At 36.1% G+C, this 18769-nt stretch overlaps 1 long non-coding RNA gene across 1 annotated transcript in view; it reads right to left on the bottom strand.

The window, feature by feature from the left end:
• Positions 1 to 16368: 16368 nt before the first annotated feature.
• LOC110676782 overlaps positions 16369 to 18769 on the bottom strand; it is a 262844-nt gene continuing 260443 nt past the window's right edge. The window contains exon 4 of the long non-coding RNA XR_002500718.1: positions 16369 to 16690. This is a non-coding gene — a long non-coding RNA (uncharacterized LOC110676782). The remainder of the gene's footprint in view (positions 16691 to 18769) is intronic.

The following is an 18769-nucleotide window of genomic DNA, read 5'->3' as shown; positions in this document are numbered from 1 at the left end:
ATTCAATCAACCGCTACTACAGCTCTCTCTTCCTGCAGATGAAAACTCATTTCAGTCGACTAACCCTCAACATCTCCCCGTCAAAGCACACATGTTGCAGATCAAACCCAATCAAAGTCATTACGGTAGGTATGCCTTCATCCTTGCCCGTAAGTCATCTGTGTGTAGCTACATTTCATCCTCTCATCTTGACCACTAACTGACTGGGATGGGACAGTATCTACTAGCTATACAATATAGAGTAGAGTAAGGTGGGGCAAAAGTTCGACCCCAGTGATACCACAATCAAAGTTACAGAAAAATTATAGCAGTTAAAACAAAATAAATACCATACACAGTGAACCTTCAACATACTGGTTATAATTGAGCCGAACAAACTTGTGTCAAAATATTTACACATTTTTAGTTGTAGCAGTTTCAAAATATATTGTCTTAAATGAACTTTTGCCGCACCGGTGGGGCAAGAATTCGAATCAATTGTGGGACAAAAGTTCGCTGGCTAGAACACAAAATATCGATGCATTTATGACAGGCATTCTTTGTATCAGCCGTAAACTTATATTTGCAGAAAGAAAAAAAAACACATTCAATTTCAAAAAATAGCCCAAAGCAGGGTTAACTGTAATAACAATAATCGCAAAACTAAGAGAAAATGTTAAATTTTGGTGACATTTTTCACATGATCAGACAAATTTCACTAAATTTGAAGATAATATGTGGATTTTAGGCAATTTGAAAATTTTTCTATGAGTTTACACATGGGACGAAATTTTTCTCACTATGGGTCAAAAGTTGTTTCCAAGCTTTATGGTGAAGATGAACCGAAGCCATAATTAAAATTTTCAAGAGCACGGATCTGGAGAACTAAATATTCGTTTGAGCAGAAAACCTTATCGATTGGTCACCACCAGCTAGTGACCAATAGATTAAGTTTTCAGCTTAAACGGATGTTTAGTTCTCCAGTTCTGTGCTCTTGAAAATTACAAGTTTGGCTTCGATTCATCTTCACCTTAATGCAAAAACTAATACACCTCAAATCATTCTTATGATAGGCCTAGAAGCGCCCTTACATAAAATATTGAAAAAGTTTGTTTTTCTTTATTTGCAGTTTTGAAGATTTTTGCAAATGATGAAATGAATTGGTGGATAGGCATCGCAAGGGAGCGACAAAATTGAAATTTTATAAGGTGGTGAATATCAAGCAAACCATTTTAGAGTCACAAAGCATTAAAGCGTCCAGTATTCAATTCTATCGTTTGAAAAAATCTTCTATAGACTCCCTTTACTAATGAATCGCATGGCCACTATAGCCATAACAAAATAATATTAAAACAATCACGGTCGATACCTTCTCCTATTCCTTTTAACATGTTAAAGATTTTCGGGAAATGTGGATTATATCACTCTGGTCGAACTGTTGCCCCTTCTTGCTCTACTGGTCGGTCACCATCGTCACCGGCGTGGAATGCTCCTCCTTTAACAGCCGCAAATAACGAGCTCTTTGATGGCTTACGCAAACAGTCCTCTGCTGGGCTGTGCTGACGGTCAACCATATGAGCCGTTCTGGAACCATTTGTACCCAGTAGCACACTGCACTGGGTTAGATGGTTCGCAAAAAAAAATGCATGCTCACGTAGGTGCTAGGGGGCAACGGTCGGAAAAGGTGCTCTTAGTAGCTTGTTGGATTACAATAATTTGATACAGGAATCTTAGTCAAACACTTGTATGGTTTTCAAGTTAACAACTTTTCACCTTCTTTAGCCATGTGGTAACGTCAACGGCTGTATGCTGAAGGGATCTGAGTTCAATTCCGGATCGACCCATATTTTTCTTTATTTTGTTAATTATGTGACTAACATAATATCTGCCAAACGTGGCAGCCATCATACGTTTCCATGAGTTCAATACCCATTAAAGCTTTCTAATATATCTATGCTTATTTGCAAAAATATCTTAAAACAATGCATAGGAGCTTTTTACACCATGCAGAAGTAGATAAGCCTTGGGGTGAAACAACACGCAAACAAAATTATCGTTGTCATCAACATCGTTAGGCATATCCGTCGTCAGTAGTACGTTGTTGTTGACGTAGACCCGGACCCGGACCGAGTGATGACGGAGGTGGAACGGCACTCGTCAATAATTGTAACGCATCAGCAGCAATTGCATTGGAGGTAGAAAAATGCAACCACAAGCATGAGTCCAAAGATGTTCCAGGAATGGTTATGTGGGTGGGTTTCTGTCGTGCGTATAATGAAAAAGTACGTAAGTTTGTAAGCTGACACACCAATATCTCCATGAGAAATCACCATGGTTCGGAATTTTCGTATCAATGATGCGAAATGCGAAAATTACGATGGAGAATAACCGAGAATCATTTTACAATGGGGATAGGGTGCATAGCTATTTGGACACTTCCATGATTCACTTTGGCATTTTTCTCGGCCTAATTGCAATTTGCAATAAGAAGCACTTTAGTACGACGCATGTTGTGGCCAAATATGAGCTCAGTAGCTTTCAAAAAACCCCACTGCTGAAGTGAATCAAAAGTGCCAAGAATAGGATCCAGCTCCTTAATTTTTTTTTTTCACTCCACTAACTTCTGTCGATACTTATCACTATGCGGATAAACAACAGATTTTTCATGCGTGAGTTGTCAATCACGCAACTCAGCAGTCAATAAATCATGGATGAGTTGGCTCACCTTTTTGACTCATTGTCTCGTATCTTAGTTTACTTACACACGACAATAATTTCTTGTTAGTCTGGTAAAATTACACTGTTCGACAAAAAAATTTTTTTGGATGGATCAGGGACGCGTTTATATGGGTCTTGAAGTGCAAGAAAAGTATAGAAAGAGGCCGTTTTCAAATGATTTGCAGCACCCCTGGATTATTTTTTGATAAAGTTTTAAAATTTGGCATTTTTAATCACAAAAAGTGTAATAAGCAAAATATCAATATCTTTTTAAATTAAATTATACAATTATTGAATTTGTCAAATCAATATTTTTTGGCACTGAATGACTTCAGGGAAACGTGCACCATTTCAGAAGAATATTGCCATCTATTTTGTATATGAATTTGGAATGTTAACGATCATTAAGCAAGTACGTGAGGATGTGCACCATATAAATACTACTTTTTTTCTATTTCACACATCTGGTGCATTATATAATAATTATTATAGGTTCAAGAAGAAGCTTGATTAGGTTTTGATTCTTTGCTCCATTAGACAAAGCAATGAGCAATGAAATTCAGTAATATTTGATTTCAACAAGGATACGACGACTACGGAAAATTTATGTGTCTGTTATATTTATATGGGCTGGTTGGTCTAATAAACTCTCAGCAGAAATACAAAATTGATATAGGTTGGACACTGAAATGTAAGTGGTCTTACATGCGCTAGCTGGTTTATCAGGAGACGATGTCTGTAAAAAAAATGTGATAACATTGTTACTTGCGATTTCTAAATATTTCGATAGGTTTTCATTAAAAATGTTTTTCTTATCGTGAGATTCATTTTCATCAGAATATCCCTACAAAAATTACAGAATAACAGAAAATAGCAACAAATAATTTAGTAATCAACATTGTCACATTTTTTTGCGACAACCGCTCAGGCAGGCATGAGCTCTTTATGATTCAGTTTGTGCACAATGCATCATTTGTGAAAACTGATTTAGTGGTAACATGCCTGCTTCTTACTTGTAAGATGAAACAATTTCTGGATAAACCATTTCCGATTTTTTTTTAATTTTTTGATTCTACATTTCACATATTTTTCGGCAATTTTAATCAGACTTTCAGTTTTGAGATTTAGAATAAATTTCACAAAAAATGTGATATAATCTAAATGAGTAAAACACTTTTTTATATGTCTTCCTGTTTAAAGAAAGAAAAACAGACATTACGTGAAGTTTCGCAAAATTGTTTATCATAAATGTATTGATAAATTGTTTCTTCACTTAATCGAAAAGCATTTTTCTCATTTAGAGGATATGGGAATGGGGGTTCATAAATGGACACATTTGGCCTCGTAAGGAAAACAGGTTTCAAATTAATTTTAATGGTCGACTTCTTTATGTTTCCAATATGCTTACAACTAAACCCATTTGAAGAAAACATCCCATTGAACAAGAAACTAACGCTCCATTTGAAAGTTTGATTAAAATTGCCGAAAAAATGTAAAATGTAGAACCAAAAAAAAAAAAAAGATTTGGAAATGGCTAACGTAAGACCACTTACATGTCAGTGTCTAACCTTATTTTGTATTACTGCTAAGAGTTTATTAGACCAACCAGCCCATATAAATATAACAGACACATAAATTTTCCGTAGTCGTCGTATCCTTGTTGAAATCAAATGTTACTGGATTCCATTGCTCATTGCTTTATCTAATGGATCAAAGAATCAAATCCTAATCAAGCTTCTTCTTGAACCTTTAATAATTATTATATAATGAACCAGATGTGTGAAATAGAAAAAAGTAGTATTTATATGGTGCACATCCTCACGTACTTGCTTAATGATCGTTAACATTCCAAATTCATATACAAAATAGATGGCAATATTCTTCTGAAATGGTGCTTGTTTCCCTGAAGTCATCCAGTGCTAAAAATATTGATTTGACAAATTCAATGGTTGTATAATTTAATTTAAAAAGATATTGATATTTTGCTTATTACACTTTTTGTGATTAAAAATGCCAAATTTTCAAGCTTTATCAAAAAATAATCCAGGGGTGCTGCAAATCATTTGAAAACGGCCTCTTTCTATACTTTTCTTGCACTTCAAGACCCATATAAACGCGTCCCTGATCCATCCAAAAAATTTTTTTTGTCGAACAGTGTTATAGTCATCCTTTCTAACGTAAACAACAACATTCGGATTTCACGAGTTTTTGACGGGTTTGACGGCGACTAAATAATTGTTTTACGATTTGAGTTGATTGAGTGATTTTGCATCAAAATCTCAAGCGTGAGATTTGCGAAGCAGATCTCTAATGAGTATGCTCTCACGGGAGAGCGCATTGATTGACATTTGAGTGTAAGTCTATTAACACTGCGTGAGAGTGAGTGAGAATTCTGAACCTTGGAAATTACATAAATCATTAAAATTGTACCACGTTTTCTCAAGTTCTATAGAGTCAAGATGAATAACAAATTTTCAGCTGTTAAATTCAATATGACTTATATAGTGTCCGTGAATGGGATCACTGAGCTCAGATAGGCGTAGCTTCAAACGCGCAACTATTCAGCTAGACCAAGCTGAAAATCGTGAGTTCGAGTCTCACCTGTCGAGGATAGTTCCGGGTATGAAAATCTCTCGACTTCTCCGGGCATAGAGCATCTTCATATAAGTCCCACGATGTACTTATTCAAAAATGGCCATTTGGCTTAGAAAGCTCTCTTCGAATAACTGTGAAAGTGATCATGAGAATACTAAGCTGAGAAAAAGACTCTGTACCAGTTGAGACATAATACCAGGAAGAAGAAGAAGAATTAGATCAGCTCGAATCCAAAACACAATATCGTTCGCATCACAGGCTTCCTCTTTTTCGGTTATCAAATGATAATTTTGCATAAAATGTTAGTTAGCATAATATTATTCGAAGTTTTCACAGGAGTATCCAGTACTGTTGACCATGTCAGCACCGAAAATACGATGATGCAAGTGATTTGTATCTCAAATGTTGTGTAAGTTCATATGTAATATGACCTACTACATGTAGTTGCTTCTGGTTGAAGAACTAAGTATTTTTTCAAAACAAACTTTTGAGCTTGTTCGAGCTGTTTTTTAAAGTAAAACATTATTTTTCGCTTAACAAAAATTCTTATTCTTATCAACATCTTGTATGTTGGCACTAGCAATGGGCGATTTTGAATCGATGTTCCGAAAATCGATGTTTTTGTTCCGATAAATCAACTTTTTGAATCGATGCTAAGAGCACTAAAAATCGAGTGAATCGATTTTCTTCATTCGATTTTTTGTTTCGATTCAAAATTATGTAATTGATTAGAATTTTTGAGTGAGTTGACGAAGTTTTGAATCAGCCTTGAAGTGTTTAATTTATAATTTTTAATTTCAAACGTTATTCAATCGGAGAAGTTTAACAATCATATGCAATTACAATTGGGCTTATTTTAAAAGCTTGTTTTTTTTGTAAATTTTTATATGAGCTTGACATTAGAATCGATTCAAAAACATCGATTCAAATGATTCGATTAAATCGGTGAATCGATTCGACCTATTGAATTTGAATAGATTTAGTAACATCGATGTTCTGGTCAAATTTTCCCAACGCTAGTTGGCACCCTTTAATATTCTACTGAAGGAAGAGCTTTGAAACAATCATTAATATTCATCCAATCTCTGACCAAATTTGACTCTAGCGATTTATCCATGTATTGCCTTATTTGTTGGAATACCATTCTTTTATTCCCAGTCAAAAATTAAAGCAATAAGCGTGCTGAATATTGATATAGAATACTGAAGAAACCATATTAATGTAAAAGAGAAATTAGTCGTGAGTTTAAATAGCATTCTAATATATAAATTTCAATCTTAAGGGTCGTGTCACTGAAAAATCTCAGAATTTTTGAAATATGTACCGTGTTTAATTAAATAGCGCGGACGCTTCGAATCCCAGACAACCGAAAATTATTTTTCCGAACACTTTCGTGCATGAAGAATATATAAGACATTCTTACAGAAGTGATCATATATGTATTGAAAAAATAGGAATTTGTTCCTCCGATTTTGGGATTTTTTGTGTCGGTTAATCCTATGACTCGATAATTCTATAAGTTAATGCACCATTGAATATCTTGTTATGGAGAGCTGACTGTATAAAACCCGTAATGCGCAAAATTTGTCACTTCTAAATTGATGTATATCTGTTGAAAATGCATGAAAAACACCTGAATTGCAGCATTTGAAAGTTAAGTGTATGTAAATTGGTTGTTATGATGAGTTTTCACCTTTTGCTCTCCAGTTTTCAAAATTACGTCCAAGTAAGCGGGGCAGTGTGTCAAAATTTTGCTCGCACAGCAAGATAATCCAACGTTTTTGCATGAAACTTATGTGAAGGCGGATTTCAAACAGCTTCCAGGACAACAGTTTTATACCGCATCAGGAAAATAAAGGTGGTCGAAATTTTTACAACTATCAAACTATCAAAATGTCCGAAACAATACCTCGTCCGGCATGCCATAGACACGTGTGAAATTTTCATCATTACGGGAACCATCAATCAAGTGATCTACGTCTAGGAGTGCCTTGAAAAACGGCTGTTACCATCCCTGAAGTAACATAATAGACCTGTACTGTTCTGGTCAGACTTGGCGAGCTGCCGCTATGGGAAAAAGGCAATCGAGTGGTACGATGCAAACAACGTGATTATGGTACCCAAATACCACAATCCTCCCAACAGCCCAGAACTCCGCCCTATCGAACGGTCAGATGGAATTAAAAAAAAACTAATCAATTCGTGGAAAACGAGCAGCAGTTTATATCAAACTGGTGCTCGGCGGCGAACGAGGTCGATGAGACCACTGTGCAAAATTTTATGGAATGGGTTAACCTAAAGGCACGGCAGTTCGAATTTGGCAAACCAAAATAATAAACGAACATTTTTTTCTTGAAATAGGGTCGATGTACCAATAGCCGCATAGCTAAGAACAAATATTCATATAAAATCGAAAAATAACGCTAGCGCCATTATTTTTACATCATCTGAAAGCTTTTTATTTTGGTTTTGTAGGAAAAATATGAAAACTACGACAACTCATATGTTTGTATTAATTATCGCTTGTGCCACTAAAGGAACAAATGTGCCTAAAGTAGAACTATTTCTAATTTTTGTTCCTATAGTAGCACTAGCACCACGGCGTTGGCAAAATACAAATCAAACCCGTATTTTTACAAAACTTTTATATTTTTCCTTTAAAGTGTGGATCAAAAGCATTCGTTTGATATATAAAAAGTTCTTAATTTGGCAATAATTTCGTATAATAAAAAATAGTTTCTCTCAGTAGTGCTACTATAGGAACAATAAGTTTACTATAGGCTCAAGGGAGCTCAAATTTTAAGCAAAACTAATTTTTTCGATCATTTTTTGAACAAAATCAGGTTGTGTATCAATGTTACTTAGATAAATAGCTCCTGACCTTCATGTCAAAAAATACAGTCGGGTCTCCTATTAAACGCATTCCTATAACGTGCACTCCTACTACGCTCACTCCTATAAGACACACCAGGACGTTATAGGAGACCCAGGGCTTATGGGATTTCATCACTTTGGGGGTGTCGTTGAATATCTCGTGTGCCAGAAGAGATAGTACAGTACTGTCTTCGGCGAAGTTTCAGTACTAAGTACGATCTACCTTTAGGAGTTGAGGATGATCCTTTTAGTTGAGAACTTGGCCAGTAGGGGCGCATTTTCTGATTTGCACTATATGAACCATGGGGGATAAGAATGCAAAATTTTGTAACATATGATATCTCTGAATCCTGATGTTTTGGAAGGTTGGTGTCTTCGGAAGAGTTGTTCAGTAGCTCAAGGGCTGACATGTGGTGGCCATTTTAATACGGAATTACGCCACCAGGCGGCGCTAGTGGGCATGGAATTTTTGTTTTGCGCATAGCTCAGTTGCCTGACCACTTAGAAAGATGGCGTCTTCGGCAAAGTTGCTCAGTATCACAAGGGCTAACATTATTTGAGCCGAAAGTTTCGAAATTTTGCCACTAGGCGGCGCTAGTGAGCCAAGAATTTTTGTTTTGCGCATAGCTCAGTAGCCTGACCACTTAGAACGATGGCGTCTTCTGCAAAGTTGTTCTGTATCACAAGGGCTAACATTATTTGAGCCGAAAATTTCGAAATTTTGCCACTAGGCGGCGCTAGTGAGCAAAGAATTTTTGTTTTGCGCATAGCTCAGTAGCCTGACCACTTAGAAAGATGGCGTCTTCGGCAAAGTTGCTAAGTATCACAAGGGCTAACATTATGTGAGCCAAAAGTTTCGAAATTTTGCCACTAGGCGCCGCTAGTGAGCAAAGAATTTTTGTTTCGTGGATAGCTCAGTAGCCTGACCACTTAGAAAGATGGCGTCTTCGACAAAGTTGATCAGTATCACAAGGGCTAACATTGTTTGAGCCGAAAGTTTCAAAATTTTGCCACGAGGCGGCGCTAGTGAGCAAGGATTTTTTGTTTTGCACATAGCTCAGTAGCCTGACCACTTAGAAAGATGGCGTCTTCGGCAAAGTTGCTCAGTATCACAAGGGCTAATATTATTTGAGCCGAAAACTTCGAAATTTTGCCACTAGGCGGCGCTAGTGAGCCAAGAATTTTTGTTTTGCGCATAGCTCAGTAGCTTGACCACTTAGAAAGATGGCGTCTTCGGCAAAGTTGCTCAGTATCACAAGGGCTAACATTATTTGAGCCGAAAGTTTCGAAATTTTGCCACTAGGCGGCGCTAGTGAGCAAAGAATTTTTGTTTTGCGCATAGCTCAGTAGCCTGACCACTTAGAACGATGGCGTCTTCTGCAAAGTTGATCTGTATCACAAGGGCTAACATTATTTGAGCCGAAAGTTTCGAAACTTTGCCACTAGGCGGCGCTAGTGGGCATGGAATTTTTGTTTTGCGGATAGCTCAGTGGTCTGACCACTTAGAAAGATTGCATCTTCGGCAAAGTTGCTCAGTATCACAAGGGTTAACATTATTTGAGCCGAAAGTTTCGAGATTTTATATATACGTAGAAATCGAGAGAGAAAGTTTTTTTTATAAGATTGAATTATCGTTATGAAAAAGAAGGTTTATATTTTAAAAATATTCAAACAAGAGTGTCGTGTAACTAAAGAGATAAGGCCAGTCATAGTTATCTCATTAAGATTGTTAGCGAATAGATTTCCCAATTTATTAGTAATGACTGACATTCCAACTTAACTTCATTTCTATCTAATCCATACCTTGGAAAATGTTCAAGAAATGAAGTTCATGCAATGACGAAATAAAAATAAACATACATATTTTTTTCTCTGGTTCATATGTGAAGCTAACGATCACATATTTGAGTAGTAAACGGATCCTCACTCATTCTCATATCAAATTATTGATCAAAAATTCTCCCAATCCGTCGAAAATACTAGGATACTAGCCATACTTTTATCCGATTGTAAAAATAATGTATATATTTTTCTCCAGGCACTTTTACTTAAACGTGACAATGCGAAGAAAATCGATAGCCTAGTGTCATATTGAACAACTTTGGTCAGGGTACTGAGCTATCCACAATACAAAAATTTTTCGCTCACTAGCGCCGCCTAGTCGCAAAATTTTGAAACTTTCGGCTCAAATAATGTTAGCCCTTGTGATACTGAGCAACTTTGCCGAAGACGCCAACTTTCTAAGTGGTCAGACTACTGAGCTATCCACAAAATAAAAATTCCTTGCTCACTAGCGCCGACTATTAGCAAAATTTCGAAACTTTCGGCTCAAATAATGTTAGCCCTTGTGATACTGAGCAACTTTGCCGAAGACGCCATCTTTCTAAGTGGTCAGGCAACTGAGCAATGCGCAAAACAAAAATTCTTTGCTCACTAGCGCCGCCTCATGACAAAATTTCGAAGTTTTCGGCTCAAATAATGTTAGCCCTTGTGATACTGAGCAACTTTGCCGAAGACGCCATCTTTCTAAGTGGTCGGGCTACTGAGCTATGCGCAAAACAAAAATTCTTTGCTCACTAGCGCCGCCTCGTGGCAAAATTTCGAAACTTTCGGATCACATAATGTTAGCCCTTGTGATACTTAGCAACTTTGCCGAAGACGTCAACTTTCTAAGTGGTCAGACTACTAAGATATCCACGAAACAAAAATTCCTTGCTCACTAGCGCCGCCTAGTGGCAAAATTTTGAAACTTTCGGCTCAAATAATGTTAGCCCTTGTGATACTGAGCAACTTTGCCGAAGACGCCATCTTTCTAAGTGGTCAGGCAACTGAGCAATGCGCAATAAAAAAATTCCTTGCTCACTAGCGCCGCCTAATGGCAAAATTTCGAAACTTTCGGCTCAAATAATATTAGCCCTTGTGATACTGAGCAACTTTGCCGAAGACGCCATCTTTCTAAGTGGTCGGGCTACTGAGCTATGCGCAAAACAAAAATTCTTTGCTCACTAGCGCCGCCTAGTGGCAAATTTCGAAACTTTCGGCTCAAATAATGTTAGCCCTTGTGATACTGAGCAACTTTGCCGAAGACGCCAACTTTCTAAGTGGTCAGACTACTGAGCTATCCACGAAATAAAAATTCCTTGCTCGCAAGCGCTGCCTAGTGGCAAAATTTCGAAACTTTCGGCTCAAATAATGTTAGCCCTTGTGATACTGAGCAACTTTGCCGAAGACGCCATCTTTCTAAGTGGTCGAGCTACTGAGCTATGCGCAAAACAAAAATTGTTGGCTCACTAGCGCCGCCTAGTGGCAAAATTTCGAAGTTTTCGGCTCAAATAATGTTAGCCCTTGTGATACTGAGCAACTTTGCCGAAGACGCCATCTTTCTAAGTGGTCAGGCAACTGAGCTATGCGCAAAACAAAAATTCCATGCCCACTAGCGCCGCCTGGTGGCGTAATTCCGTATTAAAATGGCCACCACATGTCAGCCCTTGAGCTACTGAACAACTCTTCCGAAGACACCAACCTTCCAAAACATCAGGATTCAGAGATATCATATGTTACAAAATTTTGCATTCTTATCCCCCATGGTTCATATAGTGCAAATCAGAAAAAGCGCCCCTACCGGCCAAGTTCTCAACTAAAAGGATCATCCTCAACTCCTAAAGGTAGATCGTACTTAGTACTGAAACTTCGCCGAAGACAGTACTGTACTATCTCTTTTAGTATACGAGATATTCAACGACACCCCCAAAGTGATGAAATCCCATAAGCCCTGGGTCTCCTATAACGTAGATTCCTATTACGCCCCCCAACCATGCGTCTAATAGGAGACCTGACTGTATTTTGAACCGTTTAGTAGCGAAACGGCCGTAAAAAGCCACTAGTGCGACTATAGGGGACTGTCTACTAAGGGAACACTGACCCTATATGAATTAAGTTACCACAAGGAAAAAAAAAATGTTTTTGAATTATGAATTTCGACTGACCAATTTTTGCGCGTTTCAGTCTCTAATAAAAATAATACATCGAAAATATATTCGATTACATTATGGCAGTGTTGCCAATTTTGAATATTTTTATTTGTATTTTGAGAGGTCTTCTGAAAATAACGCGTTTTTCGTCTATTGTGCTTGAAATATGTCGTGGGGCTAAATAAGCAACTATATAAAGATGTATGTTATGCTCCAAATAAATACAATATTAGTGCATCCATCAGGACGTACTTAAAACCTACAATCTCTATTAAAAGCAGTGCCTTTTGAATTTGATATATTTTTCTCCAAAATAATAGAATAAAGTTGTTAAACGATGTCTGAAAAATTTAAGTTCAGTCTTTTAGCTACATGTATTATGACGTTCGCGTGCTTTTCTTAATTCAAATCACAAAAATAGAGAAACCTCAAAGTTTGAGACAAAAATATTAAGTTTTAGGGGTGAATCTTATTTGGCTTATAAACTGTGTATGAAACATATTCAATTAAACATAGTTTTTACTTGGTTGTTTAGTAAAAACTGAAAAAATATATTTTTTTTTAACAAAACTACAAAATTTTCAGCATTCCGATTAAATATATGTTTGAAGTAAAACAAATTTTCTCAATTTGAGAAGCTTTAAAAAGGTCTTGGAAGCAATTCTCCACAAATTTAAGAAAAAAAAAACCTTTTGTGCAATTTTTGCTACCTAACCGCAATTTTCCACTCATAGTCAGGCATGGGAAAAATCACTCCACACAACAGTCAATTTGAATTCATGAATCAGCTTGTGTCTGTAGTGAAAGTCAATCTCAGCAACCATACATGTGGAGAGTTACGCATTCATTCAGAAGAAAGAGATAAAACGCAAACGCGAAAACTTTGACAACTCTCTTTGATGTTTGTGTTCATGCATCACTTCATTCCCTTCAATATGATTCGCGCTCTGAATGACTGTCAAGAGAATCACAGATGAACGCAATCTTTCATTCGCAAAGATCCATTCAAGAACGTCGGATTGCTGATCGCATTCTGTGAAGTACAGTTTATTTGGTTCTAATTCGTTTTCACTTGGTTACAAATATCTTCTTTCTCCCGAACTTAAAAACCGCAAGTAAGTAGTTAAAATTTTTAATTTGAGCGACACACACCTAATAAACAAATTTTAGGATGAAACGGCGCTGTACCCAAAAAAATGTCCTGCTGCAGGTAATCCGGGTGGAGGACGGTAAATTTTGCTGTCGAGCCGAAGACAACTGCAGCTACAAGCAAGAAACCCTGATGCCTGGTAACTTTAAACGGCATATTTACAAACTTCATCCCGTTGTGTATGCGGCAATGGATCTTCCGGAACCGACTGTCGAGAAGTCAGATGAACCGGCGAAGAAAAGACAGAAAAAACTATGTGTTGACACCAGCCCCGAACAAGTTCAGCTTGGTATTCTGCAACTTTCCACCGTTGATGGTTTGCCCTACTCATTCCCGATATCGAGTTAGAGAACCATAGCCATAGCCATTCATGGCTAACTCGGCGGTCCCTTCAATATCGAGTTATGGAGAGTTGACTGTATGTTATTGTAATATGATGTCAAATGTATCTCGTTAATGAACCATTCTGAACGACTCAAAGCTAGGATTTTCGGGGAGAGTGGGATTACATATGGATATAATCGCCATCTATAAATAACGTGGGCCCGAGGCTACAAAGCCATGCTGGAGTTGTCTGATGTCGATTCACGACCACTTCAGGATCTTGAATTTCCTCGACTTTCCTGGGTTTAGAGAATGGGCGTAGCCATTATTTCCCTCAGGGTGAAGTGGGGTTGTGAGCGACGAAGTCTTTTCGAGAATTTTGCGCAAAACGATCACACATCCTCTGCACCATTTTGGGATAAAACGTTAAACTATGAAAGACATTCATCCTCCTTATTCACAGTAAGACATCGTCCATTTATTGCGTAACGCCAAAATTGGCAATTTTTGGACCGCCCCCCTCCCGTCCGTAACGTTTTTTGTATGAACAATTTCATTTTTTTGTATGAGCCGTAACGCTTGAGCCAACAACCCCCCCCCCCTCCCCTAGAGCGTTACGTAATTTATAGATGCCGCCTAAGCAAAGTGGAGTCCAAAACACGTCTTGGTTTAATTTGATGGTTCATTAACGGTGTGGAGTATCATAGTGTCTGCAACATGACATACGTATGCAAAAATGGCAACTTTCGCAAAAAAGCTCTAAGTGATAGTGCTCTTACTACACTAAGCTGAGAAGCAGGCTCTGTCGTAGTGGGGATGTAATGCCGAGAAGAGGACACAACGTTGTTAATATACATTCTCCATTCAATTTATCACCCATCTGCTGTCCAAATACATCTCTCATGAAAAACAGAATACCTTAGTTTCCATAAAGACGATGCCGTCATACTACCACGTTGAAATCCTGTGAATCTAAACAACGATGTTCAAGAATGCAATTTAACATTCATTCACAAAACAAGAATGATTCACGTGTGAATGTTTGTGCTACAATCCCGTGATTGAAAATAAAGTCAAAGATCTACGATCGCATGGGTTCACTGATTTTGATGTTATTCATTGCTTGTGCGCAGTATGTTGAGCGTTCATTTGTACTTTATTTCCATGGTGTTCATTGGGAGAGTTATAATTCGCTTGTGAATGACCAGCAAGAAACTGTCAAGGGAATGAACAGATTTGTCAAAATGAGGCTGAATGAATGAATTTTCCCATGCCTGCTCATAGTTATAACAAGATTTTTTTAAGCTTCAGTTGAACAGTAAAATATATTTCAAGGCAAAAAATGTTAAAAATTAAAATAATTTGATTTCTTATTTAATCAAAAATCATGTTTTTGTAGCAGGTAGTTTCTGTTGCATATTCAAGCGAAAACTTTTTTTTTCAATGTGTTGCATACGGAGATGAGAAACAACTAAATAATTTTCATAAGCTTGTGAAAAGATTGAGTTTTCATGAAGTTAAGATCAAACAAGGTTTTTTTTTCTGGTACAATGAGGAATATTTTTGGAGATAACTACTCTTAACTAAAACTGGTTAATACTTATATATCAAATTTCTACAAATTTTCTTAAATTTAATTTTGAAAAAAAAATGATCGAAGACCATTAAAATTGACTAAAAAATTTACGAAGTTTTGAAACCTTCACTGTAAGTCATATTCAGTAACTTAAAAATTCACTTCGCTTGCACCACTCGTAAATCTTCTTATTTTTGTCTCAAACTTCGAAGTTTCTCTTTTTATATTATTTGAATTTGGATTTTTTGTTTTGTTACTTTCGAAAAATAAGCCGCATCTCAATGACCATACATATAGTTTAAAAAACAAACAGATTATAAAACCGTTAATTTAAGGAAAAAAATTGCTTATTCAAAAAAAACTGCCTACATCCATATGAATTTTGCTGAGTTTTGAAGTTAATTATGACAAATGAACCGTAAAATTCACAAGTTGTAAGTGGTTTGTCCTGATATTTGTGGATCAGGTTTCTTAAATATGTTTGTTATTTAGTGAATAATTTCGCTCAAGAATGTCAGTATCTATGTTCGATTTTAAGATTATATTATCAATTATTTAATGTCTTTTTAAAAGAAATCAATAATGTAGGCTGAGAGAGATAAGCGAAGAACTTATTTAGTTGAAACTAGGTTTACACTATCTGGATTCATAAAGATAACAGAACGAAAATATCTAAAATACTGATCAATTTGAAACCAGTACACGGTTCGTTATTATTGCTCGTCATTTTTGTAAATTTCTGCCATGTTTAATTTCTTCCCAGGTAGACCATGTCTGGGAGAAACCTGCGCATATCATTCAGCTCCAATCCAGCTGGTGGTTACATCCAGCCTTGTTTGAGCCATAACAAGTTTGTACAGTACTGGCCAGAACGAAGTATTGACCTTATTTTCTTCTGAAATAGTTAAGTTTGTATGCGGTTGACTAGCAATTTTAAGCGAAGCTTAGAAAAAATTAAAAGAAATCATCCGTATATCACGTTATGCCAAATTTGGCCAACCCCTTCCTCGCTTGTCTGACTTTTGTATAGAGACATCGAAAGTATTATATTTAAAGTTATATATATCTATACTTCCCTTTCCAACAAGCGTGACGTAAATTATGGACGACCATACTATAGAGCATGATAGAAAAAGATATGTACTGATAGTTTCATAAGGGGCTGGAATCGTCAATCTTGCTTTTCGTTTCAAAATGCCTACCTGGGCTTTAAAAAAAGTTTATTAGAAAAGCTTCATGTTCAAAAACAAAAGTTTAAAATACAATTTGTTTAACACTATGAAAAACTAATTTTGTGGCTCATCATATTAGAAGTACTCCATCCTTTTTCCATGGACTGGGGTGGAATTTTTCGTACCCCTTACATTTTGAAGTTGTCCACGTGGTATATGGACGGCCCCTTTTGAAAATTTCTTCAAGCTTTGAATTTTTATTTGAATTTACTTATCTTATTTCAGTTTGATTCTAATGTTATTGGTGCATAATGATAAGAGTAGTCCAAATCTGAAAAAGAGAAAATATAGCTTTTAGTGTTTGGTATCGCTTGCACGGTGCTCCAATTACCGTTATTATCAAACAAAATATACCATTCAAACGGCAGTCAGCAGTTGATTCCTGACGTTGTTCTGCACCTCTGGGCCGATTTTGAAAAAAAATCCTTAGTAAGAATTTTGAGTTACGCCATTTTGAAGTTTATATGATAGAAATCACACGAAATATGCCACTTTAACTTGTTTAAACAAAGAGATTATAATATAATTTTGTAGTTTTAATTTTTATATGGTTTTTGATATTAAAAAATACATTTTTCTAAAATATTTCTCGACCGACATTTGAAAAGGGCCAATGCTATGTTTAGTTATAACTAATAAAAATGATATCTACCAAATTAACGCCTGTTAGTGATTTTAGGAAATTGTCCAAAGCATTCAAATTTGTATGAAAAATTCTTGAACAGGATATGCAGATACGCCCTTTTGAAATGTATGGAAAGAATATGGAATATGGGATATGGTGGATTCTACTCCATCTGTAATCAACAGTTAGCTAGGTGCATACATAATCATTACACATTTGCGGTTGTTCCTATTTCATTCAATTTAGCAAGTTGCATAGAAGAAATGATTCAAATTGTATTCAAATGTAATACTACCGAACCTTCGTAATATTTGAACGATTCCAAATTTTCACGTACACATGTTGTCTATACTGACATTGAAAAAGGACCAAAGTATAATTGAAATATACACATTTCAATATAGCTGAACAATGACTGTATCAAAGTTGACCGAAACACTCGAACATCACTTATCTTTATCTATATTATATAGTCATACATATATACTTCTATTCTCATCTGTTCTATTCTATTCAATTATACTCTACTTAAATTTATTCTACTCTGATCAACCCTACTTGTTCTTATACATATTTTTACAAATGGACACTGTAAAAATTAACAACTGCGCGCAAAAGATTTGAAAGGTACACTTTCGATATTAGTACGGCTTTTTTGCGCTCCCAGCTCTGTAAAAATTGCTATGCACAGATTCTGACTCCTAATGCGTGCTTCTCATATGATCCATAAAAATGAAGATTTGAATTATTATTTCACAGTAAGTCCAAATAAGGGTTTCAACTTATATATGATAGTTTTAATGTATTTTAGGGAACTAAAGCATTTTGTATTAAATGCTTTGCATTTGAGCTGGATCCTCGTTTTAAAGGTAATTTGAACAAGTTTGTCGAGAGCTGGGAAGAGCAGAGTCTGTCAAAATCTTCGAAATATCATATCACCATGTTTGATGTAAAAGACTTCTGCAATGCAACTGGTCGAGGGCTAGGCTGACATAATGAGCTGGTGTCGTAGTCTGTGCATAGCGCTGTTTCACAGACCTGTCAGCGCTATAAAATCGAACAAACATCAAAAGTGAATCGTTCAATTCTTTTGCGCGCAGTTGCTGATAACAACATTGGAATTTGTAAAAATATGTACAAGAACAAGTAGGGTGGATCAGAATAGAATAAATTTAAGTAGAGTAGAATTGAATAGAATAGAACAGATTAAAATAGAAAAGATTTAAATAGAATTGAATAGAATATAGAATATAGAATTGTGTAGATACAGATATGTTATGTTCGAATGTTGCAATCAACTTTGATGTTCAGCTATATTGTTGTGTATATATTTCAATTATACTTTGGCCCTTTTATAATGTCAATCTAGACAATATGTGTACATGTAAATTTTGTGCAACTTGCTAAATTGAATGAAATAAGAACAACCGCAGAGGTGTAATGATTATGTATGCACCTAACCGTTGATTATATATGAAACGGAATTCACCATGTAATATTCTTTCCATACACTTCAAAAAGGCGTATCTGCATACCCTGTCCAAGAATTATTCATTTCTATTTGAATGCTTTGGACAATTCAATACAGAGTCAGAATTAGGGCGAATGTGAACACTAATACATTGTCAGTAAAATCGGTTTGAAGTTCAGCGGATATAATTTCAATTCTATATTATGTTTCCGATCGATTTAATCACATGATGCATTTTTGTATGATCCATTACA

This window comes from Aedes aegypti, chromosome 2 (assembly GCF_002204515.2).
Source record: "Aedes aegypti strain LVP_AGWG chromosome 2, AaegL5.0 Primary Assembly, whole genome shotgun sequence".
NCBI classification, from domain to species: Eukaryota; Metazoa; Arthropoda; class Insecta; order Diptera; family Culicidae; genus Aedes; species Aedes aegypti.
The sequence above is the reverse complement of the archived record's forward strand: the minus strand, read 5'-3'. Positions and strand labels throughout refer to the sequence as shown.